This window comes from Uloborus diversus, chromosome 4 (assembly GCF_026930045.1).
Source record: "Uloborus diversus isolate 005 chromosome 4, Udiv.v.3.1, whole genome shotgun sequence".
Taxonomy (NCBI): domain Eukaryota; kingdom Metazoa; phylum Arthropoda; class Arachnida; order Araneae; family Uloboridae; genus Uloborus; species Uloborus diversus.
Genome location: NC_072734.1, coordinates 19,266,358 through 19,283,208, shown reverse-complemented (window position 1 = coordinate 19,283,208; position 16,851 = coordinate 19,266,358). Strand labels below are relative to the sequence as shown.

The window sequence follows — 16,851 nt, the reverse complement described above, 5'->3', positions numbered from 1 at the left end:
GGAGCAAACTTGATCCAGTGCTTCGCGGCGATTGCATTGCTGCTGATGTTTATATTTCTTTAGCATATGTTAAATTGGGTCAAAAGATAATAGCCATCTGCAGAACTGAAAAATCTGTCTTACAGCATTTACTGGAAAAAAACAGATTTTTTAAAAAATAATAAGCACTTTTCATAATGCATTCGAAAGTACAAAATAACTTTTCTGGGTCAGAAAGGACAATTTAAGAATTCCTGTAGTTTTCAAAAATTTCCAAGAAAATGACACCACAAACGAAGAAAAGTGCGGTTCTAGTCATGTAGAGAATGTTTTACCATTATCTAGCTTTCAATCATAAATTTGAGTGTTGAAACACGCATTTTTTTTCCTTAATGGGAAAGTTTGGTTTAAAATGTCTTGAGCGCACTTTTTTTCGTTTGTGAAATCTTTTTCTTCAAAGAATTAAAAACTACAGGAACACTTAAATATTCCTTTCTGACCCAGAAAAGTTATTTTGTCCTTTTGAGTGCATTATGAAAAGTGCTTGATATTTTTTTTTTTAAATCTGTTATTTTAAACTTTTTCGTTTTCAAACAAAATTTTACTTTAGAATTTGATTTTTTAGCGTTACGTTGTACCTTAAGGTTAAACAAATCATTTAATAAAATTCTGAAGTCTGTAAGTGGTCTAGTTGCTGAGTATACGCAAAAGAATGGTTCACAACATATAAGTAACTTGGGATAAAGACCCTAATACGTCTTTTTACTTAGCCCCGTTATCGATTATTGGCATAGATGCATAGATGAGGATAAAAACCCTAAGAAAGCAACGTCAGTGAATAAATTTCATTCTTGCTCCAGAGAGGACTTGATTCAAAATTCTCATTATGATTACTATTAACATTACATTTGCAAGGCAACAAAATTTGTAACAATGGATTTTATATTTAAACATTTAATGGGGAAATTACATCAAATTTGCTATTTTCCATCCTAACCGAAATAATGATGTTACTTCAGAATTTTAAATTTTCAGCCTTAAGTTGTACCTTAAGATTAAACAAATCATTTAGTAAAATCCAGAAGTCTCTTAGTGATCTAGTTGCTGAAATATAAGCAAAAGTACGCCTCAGATTACTCCATGACAATCAGGCCAAGTGTAAAAAAAGTGCTTAAAAAACATCAATTCTGAACAACCAAAATTTCTCATCTATGATGGATTCTTTTTATTATATCTAATGAAAGAAATTCCATCATCTAATGATATTGAGAATATTATTAAGTATGTTCAGCAGTATTCGTAGTAATTGTTTTCGACACGTACCCCGTTTCCTTCCATAAAAGATAACGAACATATCGTCGCCTCAGAGCAACAGTAAGATATCTAATCCCAGAAATAACACTAAGATATCTTACTGTTGTTCTGCGGCGACGATATATTAAGCGGAACTCAAAGAGGTTAAAAAATTCAGATAGGAGAGACTGCAACACGTCCCTCTGACTTTTTGAATCAATTGAAAAATATTACTTTTAAAGAAGATTTGCTAGAATATTTACTAACAAACTGGGAACGAGATAACAAAGCGATTTATTTTGAAGATAAATTTGTGTATATTAACTACAAACAGTGTTATAGATTTGAAACCATCAACAGAAAAGTTGTAAAAATAGTCGATCATACTCAATCGTGCCCCAGACCTCGAAAAATCCGACACAAAAATGATTTACCATCTTTGTAATTTTTGAAGAGCTGCAGCCTCCATATGACGTCCACTTACGATGTTCAGATACTGATGTATTAGTTATAATATTGGCTAACATGAAGTTTTTGAATTCTTAAATAAAGGTCTGGATGGAAGTTGGCGTTGGAAAATCATTAAGAGGTATCAATGTCTCTGAACTTTACAAGAATTTAGGAGAAACCGTTTGTTCCGCCTTGGTTGCTTTACACGCAATGACTGGTTGCGATCAAAATCCGGCTTTTTTCCGAAAAGGAAAAGTTCGACCTTACGTTCTATTTACCAAGTCGGAAGAATACACAGGAGCGTTAACAAATTTGAGTAAGCCATCGCACAATGTAAAATGCATGTCGCAAATTCGGATACAACTCGAAATTTCGGAAGAGTTGTGCGCCGAATGTACAGACAAAATAAAATGGAAAGAATTAATGATGCAAGAACCATGACGTTTTTAGAAGAGTATAAAATTTTTGAAAAAAGATAAAGTAATTCTCGAAAACGTGAAGAGTTTTGATCCGTCATCCTTAACCCTATGTTAGTCTGAACTTCGTGAACATTTCCTCAGAACAGCTTGCATTTCGCAAATTTGGACAAATTTTTATTTAAAAAATCTGACAAGCTTATCACCTCTTGATTGTGGGTGGAAAATTGAGGACAACTGAAAAGTTTTTAAATGGTTTACTGAAAACAATTACCGCAAGCAATAAAAGATGTTACATTCGAAGCATAGCCTTCTGCCTCCCCACGTCGAATTTTCGAAACATCGCTTCGAGGTGCACTCTCCATGCTACGAACTAACTTTGTGCCAAATTTCATGAAAATCGGCCGAACGGTCTAGGCACTATGCGCGCCCCAGAGATCCAGACATCCTACAGACATCCTCCGGACATCCAGACAGAGAGACTTTCAGCTTTATTATTAGTAAAGATTAATTAATATGTAAAGAACTGTTTATTTGATTATTTTTAATTATTTATTATGTAAGATTGATGCAAAAAATTTTATTTCATAAGTACTTGATCATAAAAAAAATAAATAAAAGAGGCATAATTTAAAAGGTCAAAACATTATTAATGAAAAATGAACTTCACTATAATTTTGTACATTATTTTAATTTTAATAAAATATTTTTTAATTTCGTTTCAATGTTAAAATTATTTTTTTTAATATGCTTAAATCATTCATACTTTTCCAACTACTTTATAATTTAAGCAACGTCTACCAAAGACTAAGCAACCTCTTAGTCACGGTAGACTAAAAATTTTAATAAAAACAGGATTTAAATTATTTATTAAAAAATAAATCAGCTTTATTTATTGAAATTTCTCGACGACAAGCAAACTTTTTCAAGCGAGCGCTAGCGGCTCGATAAACGGTACATAGAGGTACGAGGTCGACATTCCGTGACGTCTATCATGCCTTTGCAACATAACACAACTGGTAGACTTTTGTTTTTATATTTTATACATTGTAAACAGTTACTAAAAAAATTTTTAGGCTTATATATTTAAGTCAAAATTGACTGATTTTTTCGCACCTTGCGTGGGTGGTAGACACGGCACGGCAACGCTTCGGACGCGGTAGACATATATTTTTCGTTATGTTTATACGTAATCAATAATATTACCTAGTTTCAGCCTTATATATATAAGACAATTTCACAAGTTTTTGCAACATATTGCAAAATTTTTTATTAATTATTTCAACGATAACTTTTTGGTAGACTCGCGTTTTCTTCTTTTAAGTAAACTAATCTAATATTTAAAAAAATTCTGGCCTTATATAAATAATGTATTAAAAACTGTCGCTATCTCCCCTACTAACAGGAAAAGTACCTTCAATATAAAATATAATCCCCTCTAGAAGCAATGCAGCACATACAGCGATAAATACAGTTAAATTTGAATTTTTCAAAAAAAGACTTTGGGATTATACGATTTATTTTTTCTTGTATAAATACAGTAAGGTACAATAATAGAGAATAATTGTTGTAATTAACAGTTTAAATTACGTTTTTAAGATGAGAAAACAATTATTCCTGTATTTAAACTTCAATGTTTCGGTTCTAAACTTTTCTTGATTTGTACACCGCATTGCATAATCACTGAAAGTTTTTATTAACTTTCGCTATAGGATAAAGACGTTTGATTCATTTTTCTGAATCGAGGAGCTACATTTATCCCACTGTACTTCATGAAACACTAACCGATGTTCAGGGAGTAGCGTTTGGACGCTTGCCACTCACTCGTTGAAATTCTGGAAACTCTCGAAACACCATCTTTTAGACTCAGTATCAGAATGCAGTTGGGTGCTCACTTTCAGTTAACACGTTACTGAATACTTGTAAAAGTGGCAAATCAAAGAGGAATATGGACAAGAAAACAGAACCCCCCCCCCTCTTTTTAAAGTTCCTTTTCAGTTCCCTTCAACGCAACATGATTATTATCTTCTTCAAAAACGCGTTAAAAAAGTTTTTTTTTAATTCATATTACATTTTCATCCAAAGCTAAAGTTTCAAATTTTAAAACACATATCGTAATCGACTCATGATTGAAATTTTTTGTATTATTTTTATGATAAACAAGCTTATTTCCCGAAGTTTCTCGGGTATTTATCAACGCAATTGAGAAGATCAACACCACATTTTCCTTTGACAATTTAAAGAATGGGTGCTATATTCTTAATACAAGCTCGAAAAAATGTTTTAATAGGACTTTTTTTTTTTTGAGCGCACGCATCTCCCAACCTTGACATAATATAATTCCTTCCATATAAATCTTACTATGTTAAAAAAATTTGTTGATGGTGATGCAGCCGATCAAATCAATAAAACGCCATGATGTAGAATAAAGGCAGTGTTTCAAAATGATAGTCACAACAATGGCGCTCTGTTTCTAATTGACTGTACACTTATATTACTGTTTGAAATTAGTTAAAACAATTATAATTCGCGTACTAACTACCTTAGAAATTTCGAACGAGTTTCCGTTGATCAGAAAAAAAATCAGGTTTCTTTATCAATACAAAACGCTAATGTGTACGAACAATTTTCCACCCTCATATTAGAGAATTTATGTGAAAATGTTTTGCTCAAAACTGAAATAAACTTATCAACAGAAAAAAAAAATCTATACAGTGGCGTCGCTACGAGGGGCGAGGAGAGCTGTCCGCCCCGGAGAACTGCAAGTTTTTGTAAAATATGAAGATAAAATGCATTTTTAAGAATACAAGTTTGAAAATTTTGCGGGGAGTAAACGCCTGGAACCCTCACATTTATTTGTTTTTTGTACATTAGTCCATTTAAAATTTCGTTATAACACAAATGTAGTTGTTTCTGAAAATTGCATGCATTTCATGTTTTCACAAAATTTGATTTTTTTTTCGTTTTTCATTTGTGTATGTGTTGGGGGGGGGGAATGACACCACAAATTACATCCCCGGGTGTCCTCCATACTAGGTACTCCATTGAGAGTAGCGTTTTTTTTCATCACATAAAAATCGAAATAAGTAAAGTAATAAATCCAACTTTTAGAAAAGTTTCTTCGGGGTTCACTTTTAAATGCTCTGATGCGTTTTTCTGACCTGTTGTTGTGTGCCAAACCACTTTACGCAAGTTGCACACAGACAAACTTATACATTTATTATTAGTTTTTTTTTTTTTTTTTGAATATGTTTTCTATGTAGGAGCACTCACAAACGAAGCATTGATTTTTAACGAAGTTATTTTCAAGATTCCTTAAGTTCTTACTGTGAATCGGATTTTATTGACCGAATTACCTTAAAACTGAAAGTTATTGACTGATTCTTGTTAATGCAGCATGAATGATTGCAGACATTACAACATATTTTTATAACTATATTTGTGTTTACGTTGTCTGTTGAGGCATTCAGATTTCGTGAACAAAATATGGTTTAATTTACTAAAGATCAAGACTGGCAACATTGTTTATAAAAATTGGGAACAATTCCAATTTAAGATGCAGCTTTTTCGAGATACTATATGAAGTTATCTTTCTTTATTTCTCGATTTCAACGGGCACTTGTTTCTAAAATTGTCGGGTGACAAACAAACGCATTTCTCTTTTCTTACTTTAAACATAATGCGCACCTGCTGAGTGAGAGTTGACTTTTTGCCAATGCATTAATTGCATTAGTGAAAGTGCGTTATAAATTTCAGGTCTTTAAAAATGTTCTGACAGTTCTCGAATCATTTATCCCAAACCGTAAAGATGATACAATGTAAATTGATTTTATATTTTTGTTATTTTTTATGACGTTATTGGAAAGGTTCTGCCTAATATATTACTTTTGTTACATCTTTAATAACTTCAAATTGTTTACAGCACCCTCAATTTCAGTTTACATGCATTTAAAAATTGTTTAATATTTTTTTTTAATTCAGATTCGAAAAATATGGGTTTAGGTTGTCTCAATGCCTTTAACCTCCTCGTTCATGGTGTATGACAACTGAATAACTGAAAAGCAGTGACATTTCCTAGTGCCTTGAGCTAATATGTATTTAAAGGGTTTGGTTGCATAGATTCTCAGAAATATTTAAAACCCCTCTAGAAGCATATTTCATGCATGAGAATTAGAAGTATGTCTCAGAAATTTTGTCAAGAGCTTGAAGTTTTAAACAAAAATTTAACATCGTAAGAACTGAAAAAAAAATGCATGTTTTAAAATTGTTGTGCATGAATAGTTTGTTATTATTTGAAATACAAAATGTCAAGCTTTCTAAATATATTACGCCCTTTTTTGATACATAAATAGATTGTAAATAAAAACCACATGCGCGAGGCACGTTGGTCCACCTCGTGAGGCACGTTGGTCCATTTTATAAAATTCCGTTAAAACATTAATGTAAAAACAGTTCACCAGTTCCACGTTTTCAAAAAAATCTGGGATGACGAGAAATGCCTAGTGAAACTTTTTGTAGCAAATCGAACTGGTAATTAAATTTGTTATAAGATAAAGCATGGAAAGTAGAATCCACCATCTCCCCCTACTGTAGAAATTCAAAATTTTCAGTAATATTAATGAAAAAGTTTGAGCTGTTCAAGTTATTATATGAAAATTTGGAATTAAGGCTTCTCTGAAGCAAGCGTGAAATTCGCAAGAATAAATCCTAGAGAGGAACAAGGATTAAATTTTAGTGCCAACTGCTTAAAGTTTTATACACGCACATAGGTTTTTTCCCTTTTAGTACCGAGCATTTATATGAAAAAATAAGGTGAAGTTTCGTGAGGGTAAAACTATTATATTTCTGAAATACATTTACACTAAAAAGAATAAAATAACAGATTTTTTTAAAAAATACCAAGCACTTTTCATAATGCACTTAAAAGGACAAAATAACTTTTCTGGATCAGAGAGGATAGTTGAAGAATTCCTGTAGTTTTCGAAAATTCCAAGAAAATGACACCACAAATGAAAAAAAGTGCGGTTCTAGTCATTTCGAACCAAACTTTCCCAATAGGAAAAATGCATGTTTCAACACTCAAAGTTATGATTGAAAGCTAGATAATGATAATAAATTCTCTTCATAATAAATTCTCTACAATCATTTTCGATTTAGTATCACTCAATTTCAAAAAGAACGTGTACAGCTTTAGTTTTCACTATACTAAACTTTTAAAGATGTCAATTACAAATGTGATACAAGAGGTATCGACATTATCTGCCTAATGATTTTCAGCAGAATATATGAAAAAAAATTATTATTCACCTAACTAGTCGATAAATCAATTGTTATCGCTAGTAACGCTTCACATTGGTCATGTTGGCTTAAAAGTTATATTTGATACATTTTGCTAAGTTGCGTAAACTACCAAACTAATTTTTAATATTTGAACAGTAGCACTCAAAATGTTTATGAATAATGCATTCTTTTTCTTTCTCTCTCTCTCTGTCTTTCACACTTTTAGACTAAAAATTTTCGTATTGCCAATTTGGTAGGGATCTCTCTCTCTCTTTTTTGTAATTTTAGTCTATAATTGTATGGAGAAAACCCGAATGTTACCTTATGGGGGAGATTCGTACCTCTTCAGTTTTTTTCATTGTAATGTTAGCTTAAAAATGTACTAATCAAAATTTCGAGAGAGGACGGGGGGAGGATGTTTGTGTAAATTCCAATGTTTCCATTTGTTGGAGAAATGTATCTCTCCTTCTTTTTTTCTCATTGAAATTTTAGTTGAAAAATTTACTAATCACCATTTCGGGGGAGGGGGAGGGGAGGTAAATCTTTCTCTCTTCTTTTATGATTTTAAAAGAAGAGAGAAGAATTAGAGATTTTTTCTTATAATTTTAGTCTGAAAATTTACATATAGTCGTTTGAGCGAGTGTCTCAATTCTTTTTTTCCTCCTTCTTCTTCTTCTTCTTCTTTTTCTTTTTCTTTTCTTTTTTTTTTTTTTTTTTTTTGAAAATTTTAGCTTAAAAAAATACATATTACCATTTGAGGGAGAAACGTCTCTCGCTCTCTCTTTTTTCGTAATTTTAGTCTAAAAATTTACGTCTCACCATTTGGGGAAAATTTCTCTTTATATTTTTTGGTTATTTTTGCCCGACCATTAACTTATTGTTGTTATTTGATTAGACAAACATCTTTTGCGTCTTAAATATTAATCTAACAGTTTACATATTGCCATTTGTGCAGATTCGCTCTCTTTTTTTCTTCTTCTTACTCTTTTTCTTTTTTGGTAATTCTAGCCTGGAAATTTGCATATTACCATTTGAGGGGAACTGTCTCAAAATAAAAGCTGCGACTGTTATTCACTCATCACGTGACTCCATTATTATTCGAAAACATTACCAAGTCAACCACAGCCATTTATATTTAGGGTTCGTCTGAAAAACTAAATTTTTTTTCATAAATATTTTCTGACGGAGAAAACCCAAGAATTCAGCAGTTCAGAAATAGCTTTTTACCTCGGGCGCGTCATACCGGAAATGTTACCAAGGCTGTATGAATCCCACCCGATCTGACTGAGTCCTGTATTTGAAGTGACATTTCAAGTCTGCCGCTATAGTAATCCTAGAAAAGAAAATGTAACAACCCGCGGAAAATGTAGCGACAGCTCGAGCGGCTTTGCTCTGAAGCATTGGAGGAAGTTGCTAAGTTTCTCTGAAATATCTGTTCCGGTATGAGAGTTAAATGAATGACGTTTAAAATGGCAGGACGATAAAAGTGAAGCAGTACGTTGTTTAAAATGTTGAATATTGAGGACATGAGAGCAATCGCTGAAGAACTTAAAAAATAATAATAAATTCATTTATTAACTGTCGTGAGGATGAGTTGAACTTTTAAAAAATAAGTTGGAATTAGCTGCTTTTTGAGCAGAAGCGTGCACAGACATTGGTGCGCCCCCCACAAGATTTATGACTCCCCCCCGCCCTACCCCCCATAGGTTTACAGCGCTCTTCAAAGCAGTGGTTTACAACGGGTAGTACGCAAAAATCTGTAAGGGGTATGCGGTATCAAAAAAAAAAAAAAAAAACATATACAAAAAATATATTGCTAATGATAGAATTTAATTGTGCCAAAAAGTTCGAGAGATATCGTGTGAACCTACACTGAAATAAAAATATTGCAACATTTAGTTGATTAATTTCTGGACTAGTGTTCAAAAATAACACTAATAACATTGCTGTGCTCCTTGGATTTATGACAGCTTACTTCCGCGAAAAAGAGTTTTGAGTTTAACTTAGTGCACGTGCAGAAACAAGCCTAATGTTGAATATGATTTGCGGCTGTATTTGAGGTCGATTGTAGATGAATTTTGAAAAAAAGACCAAGCCCAGCGTTCCCACTTTTTATTTCCTGACTGAGACGTTAATACTTTTATTTTTGTGATAAATAATTTTGTTATAAAAGTGCATTAAAAGAAAGTTTCCCGTTTTAATTTTAAAAAAATTTGTGTTATTTAACTCAGTTATACTTTAACAAATACATAACGTTTTCATAAAGCTAGAGTTTTTGTTTTTGAGGCATGAAAAGTTAATGATATCAGTCAAATTAAGTTAATAATACCAGATCAAATTTAATGATCAAAAACGGGTTCATGGGTTAAAAAAAAGTTGAAAACTCCTGATTTGAAGTAACTTAGTATGATTTGAGTTTTTTTTTCTGGAAATAATTGTACATTAAGAGCACTTGTAGAAAATATTGTCTATCTTTGTTGGTAGCTTAAAAGCTTAATGCTTCTTCTTCTCCTTATTATTATTTTGCAACTTTTACATTTGTTTCTACAACCAAATTCTACGAAAATTTTATTTTGACTAGTTTGGTAAAATAAAATCGGAAATACGTCAAGTGCTCCAATTTATGATAAGTCCCTCACGTGAGCTAGTATTAAGGCACAAAGGCAACTTGAAAATGTCAAAACATATGTGTCCACACACACACACACATATATGGCTATGCTGAATAACTAAATGCATCCTGAAACATGGATTTTAATGGATATCTTTCTTAATCTTACATGGCAGAATTTTCTTAGAAAGATTTTCCTCACTCATGTCATAAGTCTGCGAATAATAAATAATGACAACAGTTGTAAACCTATTTTAGAAAAAACAACTAAACAGCACTAAATGGTAAAAGAACATGTTGTGTTCTTAATTAAGCATTTTACAGTCAGATGTTGATGAAATATATAAAAGATCCACTAGCAGTAAAAATTTAAGTAATTTTTAGCTCTTTCAGCTGATGTATTCAACAATTTGAGCTCATGTTTCTACTTGCAAATAACAATATCTGTCATAAGATGCTTGTATTAGTAGCTTCAATAATTTTGTTAACATCTAACATTCACGAGAAAAAAAAATCACTAAATATTTATACCTACTCTTGTACTGTAATCTACATGCTTTTTTTAATGAACTTAATTAAACAAATTTAAATTTAAAGAAGATCAAGTAAAATTGTTTATTTCAATTTTATTTGCCTTTTCGAATGTCGAAGCATTTAAAATTCTTTTCCTTTGGAACTAACTTTATTAAGGAGGTAAAATCTAAGGACAGCAATATACAACTTACTAACCATAAAATATATTCAAAAAAATTTTTTTTTTTCAATCATTTCATGTGTTGACACTAAAAATCAACACAAATGAAAAATAACTGATTTCTTGAGCATTGTATTGATGGTTTAGTTTAAGAAATGTAACCAGGAATCAATTTATAACGCAATGGACTCCCTCTATCTGAACACTCTCTAATGTGAACACCCCAATATTCTAAACACATTTTTAATGGTCCTGGCAAATACATATGCATTATCCAGACTCCTTCTATAATGAACGCCTCCATAATCTGAACACTTTTGTTCGATCCCTTGAGTGTTCAGAATAGAAAGAGTCCACTGTATTCAAATCACATTGATACATACTCTAATCTTAACGTCCATTTTCGTAAAAAAGTTTTTATTTTTTAATATGAAACGTTGCTTAACGTATCTTAAAGGAAAAAAAATTAAAATAAGGGGGTTAAAATCAAAATAATTTAAATAACTCAATAAACATTCAAAAGTTTGAAAAAAAAATAAATAAAACGGAGTAAATATAGGCTTATGGGATGGGGAAACGTGTGTGGGTCAGTTTGTCAATCTAAACAAAAGAACTCTGAAACAATATTTTACAATTCAGAAGAAATGCTCAAAGAAGTCTGGAAGAACTTTCAAAGAAACTACAAATATGTTCCATGATTTAGATGTTTTTTTTTTAGTAATTGTCGAACAAAAAACCTGGAGAAGTAAAATAGTTATTTCAATACGGAACAAGAACATTATCACGAATACTCAATTCGACAATTTCTAAAGCTACTGAGAGATGACAACAGCTTAAGTTAGAAACAACTAAAAAGTTTTCGGGACTGTTTGTATCAATGGGTTTTTTTTTTTTTAGATTGAAGCTCTTTAAGTACTGAAAAGAAATAACGTGCTTTCATTTAAGAAATTAAAGAATTTTCCAGAGAGTTTTAAGAACTGTTAGTTATCCCACGATTAAAAAAAAAAATATTTAAAGCTTTTTAAATATTGAAAAAAAAAGTTATTTTATTTTAGAAATTAAAATATTTCTCCAAACTATTTTAAGAACTGCAAGTTATAAAAAAAAAAAAGAATTGAAACTCTTTTACAGTGAAAAGAAATTAAGTGATTTCAATTAAGAAATTAAAGTATTTTCTAACAAGTTTGAAAAACTGTAAGTTACGAAATGAGTTTTTTTCAAAGAATTGAAGCTATTTAAATATTGAAAAGAAATGAAGTTGATTTCAGGAATTTCCTCGTTGAGATGATGAATGAGAAAAGTAGAAACTCCCTGAGAGTCTAGACATTTGTGACGCGTAATGTGCGCGAACATGATTCATTGACTCTGAAGCCTCCCGTCAAAAGTGTCGTCAGATCTTGTTTCTTTAAAATAAAAAAAAGCAAAAAGACTCTTCAATAACTAATGGCGCAAAGATAATGATTAAACTACTGCTGCGGATTTTCATAATATCGAATGGTAATTTTCCCATAGAATTTCACATATCACACTTAAGGCGTTTAGCGTCAAATCCAGATCAATCCATGAATTTTCCAAAGTAGTTTTCTTTTTTTCCATAATGCTTCTTTGTATCTACTATCATGCTATGGAGCATTTTAAAAGTAATCCCTCTCAATCACGCCGAAAACCGCTGCAGAAACCTCGTTTTACATCGAAACAAGCTTAATTTTTGTTTTGACCATACAGTATTGTAATGAATTGCTTAATCAAATCACATTTTTGATTGTATTGACTATAAAAACTAATTTTTTATAGTACATGGCACAGAAGTGAAAAATCACACGAATTTAACAGGCCTTATTATTATTAAAAAATAAAAATAATAATAATAATTATAAGGCCAATTCCCTTAAAAACTAGCTTCATCCAAGCTATTTTTTCTAGCTAATAATTAAACAATAATGCTTTTTTTTTAATGAAGTCGTACACCAATTATTTATTTATTTTTTGAAAAATAAGTTAGCAGAGCGTGAAATGTATTTTGTCTCTCTTGTAGTTATTAAAAAAAGGAAAAAAACAGATTGAGCTTGTTTTCGATCCACAGTTTTAAAAAAATGTCATACTTACAACTAGTTTAATCGTGCCCATTGAAACTAAAGATTTGTTTAAAATATTTATTTACGTTTTGTATTCAAAAGATTTTAGCTATCGCATATCATAATTTCTGAATTAAATTGAATGCAGCAAATCAATTGGACGCATACCAAAAAGCATTTATGTCGTGAAAAATACTTTAAGAGAGAGAGAAGAAAAGGTAAAAATGAAAACTTTACCAGTACTTATTTGCATTTCCGTTCCCGTCCGTACATTATGAGGAAAAAATAGCCATTCTAGCTGATTAGTATGATGGAAACTGAATTTGAAGATTCCCATAAAAATCAACTTCAAAGCTCTACTCAAAATTGTTTTTAAATACAGGCGATAGAAACTGCGTCACAAACTGGAATTTTTATTATTTTTATAAGAGTATTTAACATAAAAAATAGCCTGCTCATGCAGTCGCCGATAAAACCTTCTGCGGAAAATTAGCATTTATTTTATATTAAAACCCACAATAATGTACTGATATTGAAATTTTTATCACTATTTAAATTTTTCCCTTTAAAATCTACATGCATTTTAAATGTTAATTCCAGAAAATATTTTTATCCATTGAAAATAAATGCAACTATAAATTTAAAGGATATCTCATTTATTTTAGCTGAAATCAGTGAATTGCAATGATTCCGTTTCCTTATGTTGCTGTATTTTGTTAAAATCATTAAATAAATACAATAATATTATTAAAGTTAGCTAGAAGAGAAGTACACTGTATTAAAGTAATTACAATATAAATACAAATCAATGTCATATATTTTAGGAAATTATCGGGAATGAAATTTTTCTTCATAGGTGTTTAACATCGCCTACAAAGAATTGCGTGCTAATTACCTTTGTGAAATCTATTCAGTTTAGAGACTAATTTCTTGCAGCTGCCTTTTAAGGGTCTCATGAAACTACTATATCTTTATGTAATAAAACATTTTTAAAAGAAGTGAAGGGAGAGTGGGATAATATTCTAGAAAAGAGCAACTCTTTTTTTGAGTACTTTAATGTAGACTCCCTTACAATGTACAAGAGAAAATATTTACATAGACTTTAAGCAGCATATTCATTTTTTCCCCTTTCTGGTACTCTAAAGCTAAAGGAATAAAATTGTATTTAAAAAGATAAAATAATCTTTTGCTTCATTTTGCTGCAATTCTAGACCTCTCTGCGGATTCATTCTTAAAGTCGCAGTTTTAGCATATTTCAAGCGTTTTTCTTGGACAATTAAATTTTTTCTCTCATGTGTTCAATTTTTTAAAATCATGGCAATTTTCTTGCATGCGTAAGCTTCCTGATTAATAATGAGTAAATGTTAAATCCACAAATTGTGCTCAACAAATTTTTAATAAAAATGACTTCTAAACCTTTGTAGTTATTTCCTACCATTTTAGTGACAGCATAATGAAGATTCAATTAACTTTCACAAATCCGGATCGTAAAAATCTTGACCGATAATAGGGATTTTTTTTTCTAAATAAAAAATTGGTAAAACCCACCGATTATTTCACACTGCATAAATGGCATGTATTTTTCATTTTTGGCGCTCCATGTTTCAACAAAATTGACTTCGTTTATGATTCGGCAATCCGCCACATTAGCCCGAATTTTTGCGAGTCTTTGTTAGTCACTTCAAAGCAAAGATAAACTTTTTCAGTTTTATCATCTGTTTAAGAGAGTTAATTGCAGGTTACTGTAGCAACACTTTAAATGCAGTTCTTGGAAAATCAAAATTTAAATTGACGGGGTTTTTTTCTGAGAAAAATTTCAATGCATAGATTATGCTTGATATTTCTCAGTTTATTTGGACACGATATGAATAAATATTTTTGATGTATTAATAAAGGATATTTGATACTAGTATTTTTTTTGATAAAATATTTAGGTTGATGTAGGTCTTTCTATTAGTTTTTATTATGCTGTTATTGGTGGGTGGGACAAGCTTTTTAATCGTTGTGAAGAATAAACATGAATAATTGTAAATATAAAGCCAATAAAGTTGACGAAATAGTTTATAGGCTGAACTTCAGCAAGCACAGATTTGCGGATTTTGGGCTTTTGGAACGTTTTAAATCATACAGATTTCCGAGGATTTTCTTGGATTCACGTCATGAGCTTAAAAGAGCTTTAAAAGATATAAATATATATATTTTTTACCGTATATTAATTTAATAAAATATTTTGCTTGATTCAGCCTTTTTTGTTTTTAAAAACGTGACCACTGTTTTCAGTTTAAGATTTCTTTCTCTCACTGACTGCTCTAAAATGAGCAACTTAGACTTCCTAAACGGATGCTCTTAGACATTTCCTAGATGGGCAAGCTCAAAAGAAAGGAAAATATGAGGGGCACTTACTGTGATGGCAGGGATGTTGACCATCGAACGCCACTCGAGGTTCGAGGGATAGCACTGACCTCGGGATGGATTTTGCGAAGGGAGGGAGTTCTCTTCTCCCGGTGGAATATCTTCCGGCAAATGGCCAAGAGAACTGAAAGTATCAAGGGAATGTGCTATGACAACTGATACCGGCGATGGGGGTGCAGGCGGCATTGCGAGGGAGGCTCTTATTGGACGACAAGCCGGGGCAGAAGACATTGCCTCCGTCCCAAAAAGGATGGAAAAAGAGAAATGCTCGGAAAGCGCGGAGTTTGTCTTTAACTCGTTGCTCACCGAGAGATCAGGGAGGAGGAAGATGCTGGTTGGAATTTTATTGAAACGAATATCAATGACCTCAGAAATTTTGGAAGTATTTCCAAATGGAAAAAAGAAAAGAAATCAAATTAAATTAAAAAAGAAAAAAAAAACCCTGACAAACTGAAATTTTTACAATTCAGAATTGTCGTATTCAGGGTTTTAAACTTTTTTTCAAACGACTTTTTTTTCTTTTCGGATGTCTATGCTCTATCCTTCCATGTTTCTAAAAATAGTTTTGCTTAAATGTCAGTCTATCTTTTTAGATTTTTTATTAGTATTAAATATAATACGGAAAGAATACTCACAAATCAAAATATTTCAAAAACATATCGTAATATATGAAGGAATCATCAAAAACTAATTTGTCTGTGAAATAAGAAACGTGAACATTTGTAATACAAGGTTCATTCCAAAAGTAATGCAATTATTTTTTTAAGTAATTTATTGAACAGATTTGCACAAACGCTTCAAATTCTTCAAAGTAATGTCCTTCGGCCTCTATACATTTTTTCCAGTGTCTGCCATGACTGGTAAATGTCCTGAAAAGCGTTTTTGAGGACCTCTCCCAAGGTCTTCGTCACGGCTGATTGGGTCTCTTCTATGGATGAAAAACGGGTTCCTTCAGGTCTGCCTTAATCCGAGGGAACAAAAAGAAGTCTGCCGGAGTGATGTCAGGACTATAGGGGGAGTGGGACAGCGTTTTCACCTGGTGTTTAGCCAGGAACTCGCGGACTAGCAGCGCGTTTAGGCAAGGCATTTCGGCACGAAAGTTCCTCATCCCTAAATCTCGAGTAACAATGCAAAACACAGCAGTAGACGACATGTTCAGTTAATTGGCAACCATCATAGTATTCAATCGACGGTCAAAGTACAATAATTGACGAACACGAGCCACATTGTTATCGGTTTTGCTGGTTGACGGTCTCCCGGAGCGTTGTTCGTCTTGAACCTCTTCCCGGCCCTCTTTACAGGTCTTTAACCAACTCAAAACTTGTGAGTATGACAGAGAAGAGTCCCCGAAAGCCACACGAATCATTTTGTTAGTCTCCTCAAGAGATTTTGATTGTTTAGCAACAAAACTTAATTTAAAACCATTTTTTTCGTGACACGGTCGGTGCGCAGAGATAACGTTTACTGATGTCCGGTCACTTCCACAGCTCGGAGAACACCAAGACTGGTTTTCCAAAAAACCTTAGATTCCCCCCTACTTAGCCCAAGTAGTTTGATTCCAATCTGCCCAATAAAAGCAGCCTGGGAAATTCAATTGCATTACTTTCGGAATACAAATTGTATTGTCAAAATAAAAAATAC

The 16,851-nt window shown here is 31.9% G+C and overlaps 1 protein-coding gene across 2 annotated transcripts in view; it reads right to left on the bottom strand.

Moving 5' to 3' along the window:
- Positions 1 to 16,851, bottom strand: part of LOC129221533 (filamin-A-like) — a 112,966-nt gene that overhangs the window by 75,205 nt on the left and 20,910 nt on the right. The window contains exon 1 of one of the 2 annotated variants that reach the window (XM_054856025.1): positions 15,202 to 15,322. The exons of the other annotated variant lie outside the window; for it this stretch is intronic. The gene's annotated coding sequence lies outside the window, so the exon portion shown is untranslated. Of the gene's footprint in view, positions 1 to 15,201; positions 15,323 to 16,851 lie in introns of those variants that run through there. 2 annotated transcript variants of the gene reach the window in all.